Source organism: Lissotriton vulgaris, chromosome 11, assembly GCF_964263255.1.
Source record: "Lissotriton vulgaris chromosome 11, aLisVul1.2, whole genome shotgun sequence".
In the NCBI taxonomy this organism is placed as follows: domain Eukaryota; kingdom Metazoa; phylum Chordata; class Amphibia; order Caudata; family Salamandridae; genus Lissotriton; species Lissotriton vulgaris.
The window spans coordinates 798,935,304-798,949,912 of record NC_141699.1 but is presented as its reverse complement, the minus strand read 5'-3'; the positions used below and the strand labels follow the sequence as shown (position 1 = coordinate 798,949,912).

Genomic DNA, 14,609 nt, shown 5'->3' with positions numbered 1-14,609 from the left:
CGTTTTATTTAGTTTGGTACTGCAAATAATAAATGAAGAGTCAGTGGAATTCTGCCTGAATACGGCCATGTGGCAATGAATTATGGTGCAATGAGTTAGTAGTACCTTTGGGACTGAGTGTGTACGTAACTTGCGATGATGCGTGGTCCGGACAGGCCGCACTGGGGGGAATGTTTTTTACCTACGGAATTTTGCCTTAATAAAGCCTTGGAGCGATTATTTATGGTGCACTGAGTTAGTGGTACATCTGGTGCTTAGTTTGTGCTCACCCTGCGATGATGGGAGATTTTAGCGGCTTGTACTCAAAGCATTGACTCTTGTATACTAGACTGCATGAACTTTGAGGGAGAAAAATAAACTACTATCAATGGTTATCAATTGCTCTGCAAACTAGGTCTAGTGATTACTCCCCATAACAAATTAAACAATTGCATTTCACGCAGTGCATTCTAACTTTCTCAAAATGTGGAGGTATATCTGGTGGCGATGTTGAAGGTGATGCCCCAGAGGTATTTGGTATTGCCGGTGGTGGAGGTAAATTTAGGCGTAGTGTTCTTCATTCTTTGTGAGCATAGTTTACAGGATGCAGGGATTAAAGGTGCTTGCGCATACCAGCAGTGGCACAGGAGTATTTTTTGTCTCTGCCTTAAATAAATGAAGGCTAATTTTGCTACTGTCTGTAGTTTAGATAGAAATCTGAATTCAAGCTGTGAATACTGCTGTCCACAGTGTACAGAGAAGCCACTAGACAGCACAGTTAAAGAAGAATGCTTTTTTTCAATTATTTAAATGTAAATACATACAGTATAATTGTCTCTGCATTAAGTAAATCAAGGCTGAATTCCATACTGTCTATAGTGTAGTTGTAAAGCTGTATTCAAGTTGTAAACCCTGCTGTCCGCAGTGTAGATCTTAGGGTGGAGTGCATCATCTGTAATCATTATTGAAGTGGAAGATAGAACATGTATAGAATACATTATTAAAATAAGTATGTTTCAGGGAAATTTAAAAGGGACAGTATGTCTCACTGTGACATAAAACTGTTCACTCTTCTTGGCGATGATTTATGGCGCACTGAGTTAGTACTATCTTTGGTGCTGAGCTTGTACGTATCATGCGCTAATGCTTAGTGCAGGGAGGCCACACTGGGAACAATGTTTTTTTGCCTAGTGAATTCTGTCTTAATAAGGCTACAGGGAGATGACTTGTGGTGCAGTGAGTTAGTGGTACCGAAAGAGCTCAGCGTGTGTGCACTCTGCGATGGTTCGTGGATCAGGGGGGTCGCAGTGGTATAATATGTCTGGTCTACTGGAATGTGTCATGTACAATCGCCATTCTACCTGAATCCTGAGGCCTCACAATGTAGATCGAAGGCAGTAGTGATCACTGGCATCAAGAAATTGTTTTTGCTGTATCTTTTAACAAAATCTGAGGACATAAAGTACAATTATCTCTACCTTAAAAACATCAAGGCTAAATTTCATGTTGTTCATAGTATAGATTCAAAGCTGAATTGAAGTTGTGAACCCTAGTGTCAAAAACTGTAGATCAAAGGCATTACTGAATACAGATCTGGACGAATGGTTTTTGTTTCTTATTTAAACAAAAGCTGAACACATACAGTACAATTGTCTCTGCATTAAATAAACCAAGGGTGAATTCCCTACTGTCCGTAGTGTAGGTGCAAAGTTGAATTCAAGTTGTGAACCATGTTGTCTGCATTGTAGATCGAAGGCACTACTCGACAGAAACATCGATAAATGCTTTTTAGTCACAGTTAACAAAATCTGAGGACACAGTACAATTGTCTCTGCCTTAAATAAATCTAGAATGAATGTAATATTGTCTGTAGAGCTAAAGCGGCACTGGTACCAAGTTGTGAACCCTGCTGGTCGCAGTGTAGATCGAAGGCAGTAGTTGATACAGACATCAAGGAATGTTTTTTTTGTCACTTACTTTAACAAAATCTGAGGACACAGTACAATTGTCTCTGCCTTAAATAAATCGAGAATGAATTCAATGTTGTCTGTAGTGCTGATGCGCTCCTGGTATCAAGTGGTGAACTCTGCTGATCGCAGTGTACATTTAAAAGCAGTACTCAGTACAGACATAGAGGAATGTTTTTGTTGAATCATTTAACAAAATTGTCTCTGCCTTACATTAATCAAGGCTAACTTTAATGCTGTCTGTAGTGTATATGCAAAGCTGAATTCAAATTGTGAACCCTGCTAGTCGCAGTGTAGATTGAATGCAGTAGTTGATACAGACATCAAGATATGCTTTTGTTGTCACATACTTTAAAAAAATCTGAGAACGTAGTATTATTGTCTGTTCCTTAAATAAATCAAGACTGAATTCAATGTTGTCTGTTTTGCTTATCCGAAACTGGTATCAAGTTATAAACTCTACTGACCGTACTGACTGTAGATCGAAAGCAGTAGTGACACAGATATTGGCGAAGAAATTTTGTGACTTATTTTAACAAAGTCTGAGGACATAGAGAACAATTGTCTCTGCCTTACATGAATCAAGACTAAAGTCAATGCTGTCCGTAGTGTAGATTCAAAGCTGAAATTAAGTTGTGAACCCTGCTGTCTGTAGTGTAGATCGAAGGCAGTAGTCGATACAGACATAAGTCTGCGGTGCTGTGGTGCTAAGTTCGCAATAGGCCTTTATCGAGGAGGCACGTGGTCATGGCGGCAGCCACGTGGCAGGGTGAGGACCTTCGCTGTGGCAGAGTCTCTTCTCTTTGCAGAAGTGAACCTCGCCCAAGGCGTAGCCTAATTATTTATAGTCTTACGCTGACATTGTGTACGTTGGACGAGCCCACTCCGCTTCTGCTTCAAAGGGGGGGACACAGCTAAATGACCAAAATATTCCCCAGTGTCCTGAGATAATATGGTTGCGTCCACTATGCAGTACACTACATGTATCAATGGTATATCTACACATGGAAAAGCTTTTGGTTTGTATAGTGAATTGTGTCTAGCATTTCACTGGTAGTCTTGCCGTTGTGTACATTATTGTTGATGTGCGAGTTCTTTCCGTTATACATACTTGGTTGCCACATCTCTGAACATTGAGCTAGTGTGCTATTGAGGGGATATATTATTTTGGGAAGGTTTGTTGTCCTGTTTTGCGCTGCCTTTGAAGTAGTACATGGGGAGGGGTTAGGAGGGGTGGTTCTAGTGGTGGGGGCACTGGCTATTGTGATTTTGTTTTGTGTCGGAAGTTTATAATTAGAAACTCTATCACATATTGGTCTTTAAATATGGGTGTGAGTTGGATGTAATTCATGCAGTACATAGTCGACATCCTTACATTAGTTAAATGTTGATGTTAATTTGTTAGAGTAAGTGGAACTATTGCCTGTTTTTTTAGGTAGCATTGTAGATTTGGTTTCTTGTTGAAAATATGGTGAAGTGGTCAACATTATAATTAGGAATTGTCATTTAAAAAACCTTTGAAATTCACTGAAAAAACCACAGGTTTCAGCCAGGTAATACTAAGGAATTATCTTTTAAAAAACCTTTGAAATTCACTGAAAACATCATACTTTTCAGGCAGGTTATGGTTAGGAGTTATAATTTAAAAAACCTTAGAAATTCATAGAAAAAAACACAGGTTTCAGGGGTGTTAAAGTTAGTTGGACATTTCACTCGTACCGAACCATTGAAATTCCCCCGTTATAGTCAGTTGTACTAACTATAACTCACGCGCCTGCAATCCACTGCTGATGATGTAGCATATCACATCATTCATGACATAGTCAGTGACATCCCTGATGACATCTCAAATAACATCACTGATGACATCACTGATGACATCATCCAGTAAATGTGATTTGGTTTGATATTTAAATAAGTATTATATATATATATATATATATCTATATACGTGTATATATATAAATTCCATCATTCTGTTGTATTTCAGCAGAAAACACACGAACACCAATCTGCAAAATAAAGGGCTTTATTCCATAGAAAGGCAACACTCTACGCGTTTCAAAAAATGGATGTTCAAAAGTTTATTTGCATGTGTGAGTATGTGTGTGAGCAACTTTTTGAAGACTGTCGGTGTGTTAACAGATGTATAGGTGTTTCACTACATATGATGAGTGAGTATATGTATGACTGACTATATAGAACTGTTACTGAATGAGTGGATGTGTATATAAATGGTGGAATTACTGAATTGGTTGTTGTAACTGGTATAGGTATCTCCACTTTTTTTAAAATGTTAGTTTCTATTTTTGAATATGTGTTTCAAGGGTTACTTTACAGTGAAAGGAGGTCAGTCACTCTGTCACAAGGATGGTGTCATCAGTGATGTCATGAGTGATGTCACTGACCATGTCATGAGTGATGTAATATGTGATGTCATCAGCAGTGCATTACACGCGCAAGTTATAGTGAGTCCAACTAACTATAACGTGGGAATTTCATTGGTTTTATGTCAGTAAAATTTCCACCTAACTATAACTGGTGTGAAACCTATGGTTTTTTCAGTGAATTTAATAGGTTTTTTAAATGCTAATTCCTAACTATAACTGGTATGAAACCTATGGTTTTTTCAGTGAATTTCATAGGTTTTTTAAATGCTAATTCCTAACTACAACTGGTGTGAAACCTATGATTTTTTCAGTGAATTTCATAGGTTTTTTAACTGCTAATTCCTAATTTTTTATATGGACTTATACCTATGTGTTTTTTAGTGAATTTCTAAGGTTATTTTTTCGCAAATATCTATAGCTTAGAAAGGTGTGTTTTTCTAAAAATGAATCCTATATTGTATATTAATATAATATATTTTTTTTTTAAAAAGTGTATTCTTTTTTTTTGTATTTCACTTAGGAGCGCTCCCGTTGCGCGTACCGGTCTGTGCCCCGGTGCGCGTACCGGGCCGCGTCCCGTCAGCGCACCAACAAAAAAAAAGAAAAAAAAAAGGAGTGAGCATGAGGAATGGGGAAAAAAGAGAGTGGTGTAAAGAGAAGGGGGCTAGAGAGAGAAACACAGAGGGACTGTGTAAGAGATAGTAAAACAGAGAAAAGGTAGGAAAAGGAAAATGAATAAGGGAGCAAAAGAAGAGAAGAAAGAGGAAGAAAACTAAAGCAGATGTTCTAGGAGAATGTGAATGGGTGATGACAGTAAAAGTAAGGAGAGTAAAGGATGAGGAATGAAAGGTAGTGACGGAACCAGAGAAAAGGAACAATGGTGACGGAAGGAAAGACAATAGCAGTCAGTGTAAGTAAAGAGGAGTGAAAGAGGGTGGATAAAAGTGAATAAGGGAAAGACATGGGGAGTGACAGAAAGAAAGAACAGAGAGAGTAAAGGAAGGAGTGTCAGATAGGGACTAAGTGAAGCAGAAAAAAAAGGAAAGAGAGGGAGTGTGGGTGAGCAGGGACACTGAGAGAAGTTGAATGTGGTAGGAAAGTAAGGAAAAGAGAAGTAAATATGGAGGATAAGAATAAGTGAGGGAAGCAGAGTAAGAAAACAGGGGTGAGGTAGGGTGACAGAAAAGTAGTGAGGTTAAAACAAAGGGTGATGATAAATTACATTTTGTAGTCACACTTACCATATAATTAATGAAAATTTACTTGCATCTTTAAACTACACTTTGTATCTGTGAAAGACAAAAGAAAAAACAAGTTATAATTAGTAAAATATATAATTTAAAATAGAAGAAACAGGTCAAGAGGTAAAAAATCTAAAAAAGTTTACTAAGAAATAAAGCAATAGTGAAGGATACAAAAACAGAAATAAAGTAATGTAGAAAGAGAAAACAGAGGGAAAAAGAAATATAAAGAGAACAAATTACTGAAGATAAGTAAGATACTAAAAGAATGCGAGATTCCAAAACGAAATCAGGAAAGATAAGAAAGTAAAAGGAAAATGAGTGAAAAGGAGAGGAGTCTAAATGAGGAACTATTAATAAGAAAGAGGAATAGAAGATGACTGAGAGTGAGTGAAGGGAAGTCACAGAGTGAAGGGATGAAGGGAATGAGGTTAATATAGAACGATGGAGGAAAAAGGAGTGAGAGAGTAAGTACACAGAAAGACAAAGGGAAGGACTGAGTGAACTGCAGTACAATGAGTGAGAAAGGAAAAAGAGTAAAGGAGCAAAAGAAAGAAAGAGAGGGGAAGAAAACTAAAGCAGTGGTACTGAGAGAATGTGAGAAAGATGAAAAGTGGTGGAAGGGAGAGAGGAAATGCAGACAGTTGAAATTGGATTGAGGAGTTGTAAATGAAGTGGAGTAAAGGAACAGCGATGAAACAAAGTTAAAAAAAGGCAGTGTAAATGAGTAAAGAGAGCTAAATAAGGGTGGAAAAGGGAATATGAGTGTGAGACAATGGGAATACAATATAAATTACACAATGCAAACTATAGAATAACTTCTACAATATGTTACATTGTTTATTTTTGATGCTCTCAGAATATATTGAATTTCACTTAAATTAGTGAGTTCAAACTCTTCATCATATAACAGCGGAAAAAAAAAACACAATCTAAAAGATTGTGTTTAAAAAAAAACATAAAAACCTACAACTCATATATGTACACTAATCTTTGATTCACTTACTTTTCCGTGAGGCCAAATAGAAGATAGTGAAGGTCCTTTTGGTGGAAAAAAAGTCTGCTGTTCTCTATAACTTCCATTTCATCGACTTCCTATGAAAAAAGACCTAAGAACATCATACCTTACACTTTCCTTACGGCCAAATCGTGTCAGATATATGAGTATTTTTTACTATGAGATCCACTTACAGTACCTATATGAGATCAATAATTTTAAACATTAGATTAACTAACTAACTAACTTTTATTAACTATTCCCGTCTTCAAAGGCCAATTACCTTTGCTAAAACTTTGGTTTTAAAAATACTAGGTAAGAATTTTTAAAGTCATAAGGCAAACGTTGTTTATAAGTCAAATGAGAATCATTGCAGTAACTCCAACCTTTTTTACATTTTAAGTAGCATGTACAATGTCCTGATGTTGTCGAAGGACCGTCATGATAAATAATAGCTTCAGTTGTAAAGGTTCTTCCTGAAATTGATATCTGAGAAGCCACAAAATTTTTGATACAAGTTGTCAATTTAGTTCCATCAGGTCTACATCGTTGGAAAACTAAAATGATATACTGACCATAACTTTGTATAAATAATGTAGATAGCATTGGACACTTACATTGGGTACACACCATATTATGATCTGCTGCTTTAACTAGATTTTTAAATGACACTGATTTACAGTCTGGTAAAGTCAAATATATAAATCTTTCAGTGTCTATTCCAGTATTACTTGATGAACTACAATTGTGGCAGGCATTGATAAGAAAGGCTGAAAAGTATGGAATTTAAAGTGTTTTTCACGTCTTCCCAGAATTTTGTTATATTAGGACATTCTAGGAACATATGTATATCACATGCATCTGCTAAGTTGCATTTATTACATTTTTTGTCTGTTTGATATTTAGAGAGTTTCCGTGGTGTTAAATATGCCCTATGTACAGAGAAGATGTGATTTCGTACAAGCCAAGAAGGCTTTACAATATTGCGTAATATCTCAAAAGAGTTTATCCACCTCTCCTCGCATGGAGTCCCAATTTCTGTCCCCCATAACTCATCCGAGAGTTTAAACTCCCCTTCGCTTTCCTCCAACAGAAGCCAGTACCTTCTAGCTACTTCTTTTCCTCCAGTTGGTCGTTCTACGAGTTTCAGATCTTGCCCAACTATCCAATTGAATATATTTAAATCTGGAAAGCCCAGGGCCTACTTGGTCATGTAGCTCGTCCCAAGTTATGAGTTTTTTTTCTTTAAATAGTTGGCCCCATTTACAGATGCCTGCTTGTTCTATTATAGTGAAAAAATTATCTTTCAGGCATAGGGGTAGCCCGGGAGAGTCCCATATTGGGGCATAGTTTGAATAGTAGGATAATCCCAGTTTTTTCCTGATGTTAAACCAATTTTTGGCCCATGAGTGTAGTATTTTCAATTTTATATTTTTGAAGAATGTCTGACTTCCAAACTTAAACATAAAGCCATCTGCTGCAAGATTTGTCCCCTTTAGCATGGCTCCGTACATGGATGTATTAGGTAGATTAGATGGCATTTTAAGAAGCATTCTAGAATAGGACATCTGAAAGGCCCATGAATAGAACATAAGGTCCGGTAGTGCAAGGCCCCCTTTTTCTCTTCTTCTTCTGAGCTTCTTCCATGATATTCTTGTGGTCTTGTAATTCCATATAAATGAATTGATTTCTCTTTGACATTTTTCCATCATTTTTGTGTTCATAGTTATTGGGATAGTGTTAAAAAGAAAGGTGAATTTTGGAAGAATAAACATTTTGACTAAGTTTACCCTTCCTGTTATAGAGAGAGGCAAATGTGTCCAAGATTTCATAAGTCTTTTGCTTTCACTATGTATTCTTTCCAAATTAGTTTGTGGAATGGTGCCCACATCTTGAGTTATTTTGATTCCCAGATACCGCATTGAGGATGAGATGTTAATCCCAAGATCTAAATTGGGTAGGTTCCATGCCATGATCTCACTTTAAATTCCATACTAAACACTTCCTTGTCAATAACTCTCCCACTTGTCATCTTTGGGACAGAAGACAATATCACAGGCAAGGAAAAGTAATTTCTTTTCTATGCAATTTTGTTGGCGAGAAGACAGATTTGCATCCAATGGGTAGAGAAGACACCTCCTCTACACTGTTCATGGCTTACATCATTATACGAGATATCCAAAAGAGACCTAAAGAGATCTGTAAATAAGAGAAAGTTGGCATTCTGGGATCTCCTGACTAACTGGAGATAATCCAGGGGTTTTTTTTTTCTTTCCCCGGGTCCGATGAATATGCCATCTTTACTCTTTTGGACCAAGGGCTAGGACAGTTCCGAACAAGGTCCGGCAGGTTGAAATATACCTAGATGGAGTCAAAAGAACACACCCCTAACTGTTTTTTCTCGACATATATCTCCCACCAATAGTACATATCACGTCAGCAATGTCGTGCAAGGTGGTTGGTATCTTTCGTCGGAGGGGAAGGCAGATGAGGACAAAAAAAAAAAAAAGAAAGGCTGAAAAGATTATCCACATCTACACCTTCATCTTCCAAAACCCAAACATATACATTAAAAATTCCTGACAATCCTGCTGAATGTTCTGTGAAAATGTATCTTGACCAGAACACATATCTAAAATATTTCGAATTTCTGTTACACTTTCTATTTTTGCTCTATCACTGCTACATTTCTCAAACACAGAATTCAATAAACCACACAATCTTTGATCCCGATTTTCAACAATCTGTTCTTGTAAAGTTTGAAGAAAAAAACAACATTAACCACTACATTAGCATAGCAGTTGACACCAGAACTATTTTCAAACTGAAATCCAACAACATTTTCATCACAATCCTTTTTCTTTCTGTTTAGAATTACAGTTTCATCTAGTTTTTGTCTTTTTGCTACTATCTCAGTGCAATTATTCTCATTTCTTCTTTTTCGGCCTACCACACGTTTTTCAAACAGAGGATATTGAGGCAAATGTGGAGCACGCTCTCTTCTTAAGCTATTGTATTCTTTAACACAATTTAGATCTGCAAAAATCTTTGTCTCATCACACTCAATCAAGTACAATCCTGATAAAGTTCTGACTCGTGATAATGCCACATATGCCATACCCTCTTTAAACACAGAACTTCCAATGTTCGCCAAAGCACAATCTACACTTAAACCTTGAGATTTATGAATTGTCACTGCATATGCCAAACAAACAGGAAACTGTTTTCGGCGAACATATAAGTCTTTTACAAGCAAAAATCTAGCAGAACAACAACTGATTTGTTATACTTGCTCAATGCCATCAAATTTAATTAAAAAAAATTCAATTCCATCTCTATTTCTATAATTCACAAAATCAACAACATAACCCATTGCTCCATTTACCAGACCTCTTTCAACATTTAAATTCCTTCTCAAAATGATACGACAATTTAAACACACATTCAGAGTCTTTTTAAAACCAGCTGTTTTAGAAATACTTTTCTCTAATGAATCCAATTTTGTTTTCAAATTTTCTGACAAAACAATTGTTGCACCCAAGACATTGTCTTTAATAATATCTCTGTTTAACCCAAGGTTGGGTGACCTGCAGACTCTATGCCAAAGTAACATAGGTTGCATTTTAATCACATCGGCAATATGGGAAATCCCGAGTTCCCTGTGACAATTAAAAACAGACGAGCTCTGAGGGACAGCTAATATAAATCTTAAAAAAGCATTTTCTATCACTTGTATAGAGGAAACCTCATAAAACCCCCAGACCCCTGCCCCATACATAGCTATGCTTAAACATTTGGCTTGGTAGATTTTTAATAGGATCCCCGGGGGCCTTCCACCCATTTTCTTCACAAATATCATCACAGCCGCGGTCGACCTCTCAAAAAGAAGGGTCCTATTCTTAACCGCTGATCTCCAAGAACACGTATCCTCCAGCAAAGATAAGAAAACATTTTGGTTGGTTCGATTTTACCATTTCCTACTTTTAGGCTACATTGTTTATTCTTTCCCTTGCCACAGGAAATTACAAAAGTTTTCTTTACATTAAGCTTCAGACTCCTATTGTCCATGAAGTCAATGTAAGTGGCAAGGGCCCTCTGGAAGCCTAATTCGGTTTTGGCCATTAGAACCGCGTCATCCGCGTAGAGAAGGGAGACAATCTGTTTGTTATTCACTTGTGGAGAATCTCTCGCCCTGGCCACCAGTTCCTCCCCCAAAGCATTAGTGTATAATGAGAAGAGGAACGGAGCCAGCACACAGCCTTGTCTAACGCCCTTCTCCCCATGGAAGAACTTGGTACACTCACTCTTAAGGCCATACCTCACCTTGGCTGATGCTCCTGCATATAATTGCCTCAGAAATATCACTAGGAAGGACTCAACCTTAAGGTCCTCCACAATTTGCCATTCTCCTATGATCAACACAATCGAAAGCTGTGGTAAGATCGACAAATACCACAAATAATTTCCCTGCCTTTGCTTGGGTATATTTTCCCTGTAGTATAGAAAAATGTAAAACCTGTTCAACGGTCTCCCTCCCTTTTCTGAAGCCGTATTGGACCGGACTTAGTATATTATTGTCTTCGGCCCACACTTGGAGTCTATTCAAAATGACCCTTCCTGCGACTTTCATAAACAAATCTAGGAGGGATATAGGCTGGTAGCAGGGTTATCTCTGTCCCCTTTTTTAAAAATCGTTATGATTACAGACTCTGACCAAGATTTAATGAAACCCTCCGCACAACAAGCTTCGAGGACTCAGGTTAACATGGGGGACCAGAGCTCCGTCGTCAGTTTGTACAGATCTATTGTGGTCCAGTCGGGGCCCAGGGCCTTTCCACCTTTGCTCTCGTTTATAGCCATCAAGACTTCACCATGAGAGAACTGAATATTGATTGGCAAGAAGGAAGTATGGATGTCCAGCGATGATGGATCATGTGAAATTGTAGTATTTTTACCCTCTTTTCCATAAACCAAGGAGAAGAAATCTATCCATGAATTCTCGCTAATTGCAACTTCCGCTCTAGTTTCCTCATTATTAGAAAAGAAGGGTGCCTTTACTGCCTGCCAGAAATTGGAACAACCCCTATGCAGAGAGGCCCCATAGAGATTGTGCCACGTCTGGTCTTTAATTTCCTTCTTACGTTTATTCCTGGCACAATTATATGCCTTCCTATACCCCCCAGTTTCCTCATAGTCTCTTTCTGTTTATGTAAAGAAGCCTTTAATGCAGAGTAGGCCTTAGTGCATACTATATCAAACCAACTGTTCTTCTAATTGAATGGCGCCTTATAGGGATGACTCAGCGTTTCTTGAATCACCAATGTGATCTTGGAAAACGCAGTCAATATATCCTTATGAGAGATCCCTTCTCGAAGGCACTCTATAATGGGGTCTCTAGCTTTGGACATAATCTTAAAATTCAGGACCTCTGGATCTTTCCTGCCCCAACACATGGACTAACCGTTCTGGCGGTCCAGTACATTATCTTGTATCCATGCCAGGCTTTTCAACCACGGCAACAGTGCTCCTAATGGGAAGCATATTGTTAATGCTCAGGGGGAGATGATCACTCAACCCTCTGGGGTGAATAGTAAATTTGTTAATCCAAGTTGCGTAACGATTTGGGAGGATGATGAAATCTATTGTAGAGCTAAGGCCCCGTCCAATGAATGTAGGACCAAACTCTACTGGGGGAGCAAACATTATTGGCAAAACCGAAATGGTAGGTTGCCATAACCTCATTGTATCTTTCGCCCCTATCCGAGTGAGCAAAGTGAGCTAAGTGGGTGTTATATTCTGCATCGCTGTCCCCTAGCCCACAATAAGCCTGGAAACAGATACCAGTATTGAAGTCCCCTCCCCAGATTGAATTATATCCTTCCCTTTAGGTGCAGACAGGTTATTCAAGTCATCGTTAAGATTTTTAACACATCGGCAAAATTTCCCCTATCTGTGTTATTATAAAAATTGATGACCACTACCACAACTTGTATAGAAAAGTGGATATTAACAATTTGATAATAGGTAGACGACTTAGAGATTTTAATCTTCAGAACCCTTAACATGTTTGAGATGTAAACACAAATCCCTCCTTTATTTCTTCCATGAACTGACCGCAGTGCTGGTATATGGAAGGTCTTAAAGACATCATTGAACAAGACTTGGTCATGTTGCAACATGGTCAGTCTCAACTACGTTCTATCATGCAATTAGGCTGGATGCTACAAAATTTGCGTGCAGGCTATGTGTCTTGGCGTTTAATCAGCACTACGTCACTGTTTTCAGAATTCAATCTTACTGATAAACAGATCAAACTGGCACAAAGGTGAGCAGACTATACGTTGCTGAGCATTGAAAAACTTGAAAAATTACCATTCACAGTGGCAGAAAAACAAGCTACTGAGTGGCTCATGCATGGTAAAATTACGCTGCCTGTTACAATTTTCCATTTTCAGTATTGCCTAAAACAAATACCAGCAGGCAAATATGAAAGGTTGGGTAAAGCATACATCAAAATATCCTGGGATTTCTTTAAACACACAGCTGTTGGAGTGGGGGACGTGAAGTGAAGTGTTTCTTAGTGGTACAAACTGTGAACATGCACTAAGCGGTTCTCTCCTTTGTCTGGGTATTAACTTACACAGGGCCTGTGATGGTTCCACTAAAATTGTATCCTGCCACCTGCAAGGTTCACCGGCTGGAGTGATTAATTCAAGTTTTTTGCCAACTTTTGAATGGGAATTACATTATGTTGAATGATCACAGCAGCTATGGCATGTTACCAGGTATCCCATATCTAGTGACAGTTACATCCAGGGTCACTTGCTTTAGGCAAGTTTTGTTTCCCCTTTGTGGCCTTCACTGAACATCTCTTCTATACAAATTGATACTCAAAGCAGAATGAAAGCCATTCTTTTACAACAAACAGTGCCACTGACCTCGGCCAAAGAGTCCTATGATCTACAAGTCTCAAGGACTTCTGCCAAGATACATGCCCTTTTGAATACAAACTGCCCTACAGTGAAGTGAAGTAGTGTGGCTCACTGGTTAGAGGCGGCAGACCCGAGAGCAGAGGACGGCCCGGGACCAGGGTTCGATTCCCGGCGCGGCAGGTTTCTGGACCAGGGTCAGCGGACTCAATAATCCTCTCGCCTCGGTGCCCACTCTGATCAGCGATTACACTCGGCAACTCTGGGCATTAGCTTGCCTCATCTTCACTAACGGCCCCACCAGACCGCCGGGGATGCCTGGTCTCACCCTGGAGATACCCATTAAGGGACCATCTCTCAGGGAAGCCAGGAAGGGTTTCGCAGCGGTCGAAGCGCCTTGGGACCCCACGGGTAAGTAGTGCGCTATATAAATGCCTATACATACATACATACATACACATTTCTCAAAAATGTTGGACCATTTCTTAAAACACGTCTGATACGAGCGTTATTGTACATGTATTTAAGAATGTGTGTTCAGGACTGTTAGCACCTTTTCAAGCAGTCTTCGGAATATTTCAAATTTCGTGCATTCTGTGTTTGGCAGACTGCTGCTCCTTTTAGCACTTATTGCAGGGATCCTATTTTTGCTCCTACTGCTACGATATGGCAAGCCAAATCACCAGCGACACCAAATTCACCATGGAGAGAGCTCTATTGGAGATGAAGTGTCGTGAATGCATCATCCAAATTTTGGGGTTACCTCATCTAAAAACCACATGGTTTCTGTCATTCAGACAAATCTGGCAAGATTGCATCTTACCTGTTCTACGCTGCCTGCTATGCGGTGAAGAATGCGTGCTAGACATCTGTCTAACACTCCCATCAGTCATGCCTACGGATATCGATACTCTGCTGGACCCAGTGAAGACCCATGCTCTGTGTTGTCCCCAGCGGCTACCAATCCTGGTAACGGCATTCATTGAGATCTCACAGACGCAAATTGCTACTGCTGAGGTACGAGAGGAAACAACAGGCGCGCAGGTAACATCCGGTACGAACATTGCTGATGCGACCAATGCTGAAGGCGATGCTTCTCATCTATG

At 38.9% G+C, this 14,609-nt stretch overlaps 1 protein-coding gene across 1 annotated transcript in view; it reads left to right on the top strand.

Annotated features, from left to right (window-relative positions):
* LOC147683516 (alpha-1,4-N-acetylglucosaminyltransferase-like) overlaps window positions 1-14,609 on the top strand; it is a 427,778-nt gene that overhangs the window by 30,933 nt on the left and 382,236 nt on the right. The gene's annotated exons all lie outside the window — the stretch shown is intronic.